Source organism: Vigna unguiculata, chromosome 3 (genome assembly GCF_037176805.1).
Source record: "Vigna unguiculata cultivar grain cowpea cultivar isolate G323 ecotype 2 chromosome 3, ASM3717680v1, whole genome shotgun sequence".
Classification (NCBI taxonomy): Eukaryota; Viridiplantae; Streptophyta; class Magnoliopsida; order Fabales; family Fabaceae; genus Vigna; species Vigna unguiculata.
The window spans coordinates 32,668,637-32,673,636 of record NC_140794.1 but is presented as its reverse complement, the minus strand read 5'-3'; the positions used below and the strand labels follow the sequence as shown (position 1 = coordinate 32,673,636).

Below are 5,000 nucleotides of genomic sequence, written 5' to 3'. Positions count from 1 at the left end.
ACTGTAAATGAAAGTTTTTGTCTCATATATATGAATTGCTGGAAAAATATCGTACACATCGATATGAAAAGAAACTATTTGATATGTGAAGACATAATTTAATGTATTTTTCTATTATTTCTATAAGATTCTATCTAATCTTATAGAAATAATAGAAATTTATGGAAAAAAATATGTTTCATTTTAATTTTAAAAAAACTTGTTTGGTGGAACTTGAAATTCGTATTAAGGCCCTTCTGAGTAAAGAAAAGGCATAACCTTTTTTCTTAGTTCAGAAACAAGAAGATTTCATTGGAAATATTCAGAGATTCTTAGGGAGTCTAAACGAAAAAAGTCTTAAAAAGAAAAAAAATTGTTCGAATTGAATCTTTATCAAATTTGAATATCAGAATAGTAGATATAAATATAATTCAACGGGTTAGGTCCACTTACTTTTTTTTATTTTTCCATTATTGAATTTTACACTTTTTCTTTTTTATTACAAATAGAAACTTTTTCAAAATATCAAGAATCTTTTTATTCTTCCTTCAAATAGAAAGACTATTGCTTTTGAAAAAAAAAGTAAAAAGCCCCTTATCGGATTTGAACCGATGACTTACGCCTTACCATGGCGTTACTCTACCACTGAGTTAAAAGGGCCCTTTTTCTTTCTTTCAATTTCTAAATAAGGAACTAGCATGACTAGTACATATATTTGTTACTGTGTATACTTATTCTATAAATTTATATAAATTATTTCTATAAATTTATATAAATTATATAAATTAAATGATATAAATGGGATTAGAATACATGTACATCAATATCTATTATTTGTATAATGACTCATCAAAGAACAAAAAATTGGATTTACCTAGTGAATAGAATATAGTTAAAAAAAAGAATTGATTAAGATTGGATTTGATCCATATCAAATATATTATTTCAAAATGGATTCTTGAAGTCATTCTAATCATAACACTAAATTCTTTTTATTGATACATAAATGTACTCACAAAATAAAATATTTCATCGAAACATTGATAAAATCGAATCATTGATAAAATGGATTCAATATGTTCTGTCCCTAAACCAAATTTTTATTTTTTTATTGAAAAATTCTATTTTCCAAAGTTTTTTTTCTTAGTATTAGATATAAATCTACCTATCGAATCTTAGTATTAGTAATAAATGATAGAAATGAAGTTTTAACCTCTCGTCCTTTGCAACAAACGAATCATTCCTGTGAAGAATTTTCTCTTTATTGGAACATTACTTCTTTTTTTTTCTTATTATGACTGGAATAAAAAAATTTAGAAATATAAATGATTAATAAAAAATTTCTATGGAATTATGAAAGAACGAAAAATATTTTTTTTTATCGAATCATATCATTATATTGACAATTGCAAAAAACTGTTCATACTATGAACGTAGTATAATGGCGGTCGGGCAAGTATGCCCCCATCGTCTAGTGGTTCAGGACATCTCTCTTTCAAGGAGGCAGCGGGGATTCGACTTCCCCTGGGGGTAGGGTGTTACGAAAGGAAGTTGATCAAAAATTTTCAATAAAAACTGAAATGTATTCTTCCTATTGTGCTGGGTCGATGCCCGAGCGGTTAATGGGGACGGACTGTAAATTCGTTGGCAATATGTCTACGCTGGTTCAAATCCAGCTCGGCCCAAGAATTTGCCGATCCACTATGAAATTCTATAACCCATTTATAGTTCTCTGGAAATGACTGATGTGCTATGATACGGAAGAATCAAAATATTAAACATATCTAAGGTTATTTCTTTTTTTTCTGTATTCCATATTTCTTTCCACAAATTCAAAATCTTGTTAATAATCGGTATTCATGTCAAGATCTGTAAGTAGAAAATATAAGGAAAAATTGAAAAAAAAAATATTTTTTTTTCATTGATTCAATTTTCAATCGATTTGTTAATAGAATAAGAATAAGAAACGGATTACGAGTAATTTGTGTCGATCTCACTAAAGTGGATATCGATATACATATCAATATATAAAAAAATGCGCTTTTTTCATTTACAACAAAAAGGTTCGAATCCGAAATAGAAAAAGAAAAGGTTTGACAGAAACGGTCCGTAAAAATATTTATACAGTACACCCCTTTCCCTGGGATTGTAGTTCAATTGGTCAGAGCACCGCCCTGTCAAGGCGGAAGCTGCGGGTTCGAGCCCCGTCAATCCCGTTGGATATAAATCCAAAAAAATAAAAAATAAATTCCTTTTTTGTGTATTTGTAGGGAATCAAATTGATAAACAAAATTTTATTTGGGGCCCCCCCCTGCTTTTTCATTTGTTTCGCCGAAAAAGGAAGGAAAGGGATTTTGGACTTTCATCAAGAATAAATGTTTTTTTGTTTTATTTAGTATGGATAAAAGATCTTCCTATGTTATACTATTTCATGAGTTGATTTGATAGCTCAGATTTTGTGATTCATGATATTGATCCGATTTGATATCATTGAAATCCAATTTATACCATTGTTGAAAGATTGAACATTTCTATGGGATTAAATCCCGAATTTTTTTTTTAGAAATTTAAGAGAAATAGAACATAATAAAGATTATGGAAGTAAATATTCTCGCATTTATTGCTACTGCACTGTTTATTCTAGTTCCTACTGCTTTTTTACTTATAATTTATGTAAAAACGGTAAGTAAAAGTGACTAATTTCACTGAAATATGATTTCTTCATTTTTATGAATGATTTAAAAAAATGATCGTACAATCAGCGTAATCCAGATAGTAGAAATCAATTTGATTTCTACTATCTGAGAATTGCGTCCAATTTTTTTTTTCAGATTCTTTTTACAAACAATTCCGGTATCTTAGGAAAAAAAGGGGGTAAAAAAACAGGAATGGTTATTACACGGTCCGCCATTTTCCATATATATATATATCTATATAACCAGGTTAAGCGTCAGTTCATCGAAATAGAAATTTTAAGAAAAATTTGATTGGAATAGGAATCCATTTCTTCTTCTTTTTGATTCCCTTGTTTTTCTCAAAATAGGAATATGGGAATAATGAAAATATTTGTTTGATTGAAAGAGTATTTTCAATTCCTATAAGATACATAGAATACATTACACTACTAAAATATAATAGAATCAAGATAGATTTTCTATTTGAACTCAATTAATTAGTATTAGTTTAAATGAAATATTTTCATTCAATAGTTTCGAAATTCAAAAATTCAGGTAGAAATCAACAAGGTTACTTGGATCCCTTAACTCAATTTTTAGTATCCCTATAGCCCACTTCTTCCCCATACTACGAGGGAAAGGGAAAATGAAAAAACTACCATTAAAGCAGCCCAAGCAATACTTACTATATCCATGTAAATTTTGTCTCCTATCTCTATAAATATGAAGGAACTATTTCATTATTTTTTCAAATTTTTTATTCTATTCTTTTTTTTGTATTATTCGCTAAAAATACTATACTATAATAGTGGAATTGCTATTACAGAGTCAAAAAAAGGATTCTGGGCTAACATCATTCACGAAAAACAAGAATTCATTCTATTTATTAGTTATTAGAACATCTAAAAAGTTTTTTTTGATTATTTTTAGTAAAATCATAAAACATTAAACATAAAAAAATTATAGGAAGTTATAAGTCAATGAATGTTACTACCAGGTGGGAATATTAAGATTTCTCTTTTATCATTTCCTTAAGGATTTCATAAAAAAAGAATCAAGACAGATTCATTTGCATACTTATACTCTTCTTTCTATTTGAAATAGTCCCTTAAATGTCTCCCAATTCGTTCTCTAAAATAATTAAAAAAACTTTTTTTCTTTTCTATTCGATTTTAGAATCAAAACTTTTTAATTTTATTAGAATATAGAATATGAAAATCTAAAGAATACTTTTTTTGAATATTACGAAAGCGAATTAGCTAAATTAAAGCTATTAAATAGAATTGATCTAAATAAATAATATTGATAAAATGTGGAAGCACTCATAAACTTTAAATTAGTCTGTATAGAAGGTTTTTCTTCTGCCTTTTCTCTACCTAAAAATGGACTTTCCTATCCGACTTATTCTTAATCCAATCTAATAAAAGACCCAGTCAGGAGACAGACACTACAATAGTTGTGTAGTGAACGAACTATCATTTCTAAATTTATGGATTCCTTTTCACTACTAGAATCTTTCCTTGAATTCGAGACAAAAATATTTACAACATTTTTTAAGCTACTGATGCTTATAATTTCGAATCAAACGCAATTCTCAAGACTCCTTTTCCCTCGCTTGCTTCTGTTGGAAAAAAAGTTTTCTAAAAAAACGTAATATAATCTTTCATTTACAGTTTCTTATCGATCAGGCGACACCCGGATTTGAACTGGGGAAAAAGGATTTGCAGTCCCCCGCCTTACCACTCGGCCATGCCGCCAATAAAAATATAGATATGAAGTTTTTGAGAATACTCCCCCCTTTTCTTTCTATTGAAAAATTGAAAAACAATCTTGAGACAAATCGCAACCGTTAACTATTCTTTTATGAATTATTCTTGAATATTTGAATAGAAATTTTTTTTTCTTAATGAGATCAGAAAATAAAAATTGATACATAACCAATCAATATTGCTTTTTTTTTTAACTTTGTTCATTCTAATTATAACAGCAACTTTCAATATATGTAAACCCTAGAATATCAATTTGATCTGTTACACAGATATTATCTAATCGAGTATCTTATCCATATCTATATAGATATAGAATACCAATACTATACGGTATTTTCAAGAAATTATCGTGCTTATTCTTTTTTTACAATTTTCAATAGAAAATTTGTAAAAATTCACACAACATGTTATGTGTTTGTTATCCTGAACAAATATGACTGCAATAAAGTTAGAGACAGATCTATAGCTGCAGTTAAATATATGCATGTTTCAAAAATACAAGCCTTATTACATTACACATAACATACTCTAATCATATTCTCCCCAATTCTCTCCAAAATACTTCACTTCAAAATAT

The 5,000-nt window shown here is 28.0% G+C and overlaps 3 non-coding genes across 3 annotated transcripts; 1 reads left to right on the top strand and 2 right to left on the bottom strand.

Moving 5' to 3' along the window:
* Positions 1-567: 567 nt before the first annotated feature.
* Positions 568-639, bottom strand: TRNAT-GGU (transfer RNA threonine (anticodon GGU)). The gene has a single exon. It is a non-coding gene; the product is annotated as a tRNA-Thr (tRNA).
* Positions 640-2,121: 1,482 nt separating this feature from the next.
* On the top strand, positions 2,122-2,195 carry TRNAD-GUC (transfer RNA aspartic acid (anticodon GUC)). Its single transcript has one exon. It is a non-coding gene; the product is annotated as a tRNA-Asp (tRNA).
* A 2,145-nt stretch (positions 2,196-4,340) lies between these two features.
* Positions 4,341-4,411, bottom strand: TRNAC-GCA (transfer RNA cysteine (anticodon GCA)). Its single transcript has one exon. It is a non-coding gene; the product is annotated as a tRNA-Cys (tRNA).
* Positions 4,412-5,000: the final 589 nt, after the last annotated feature.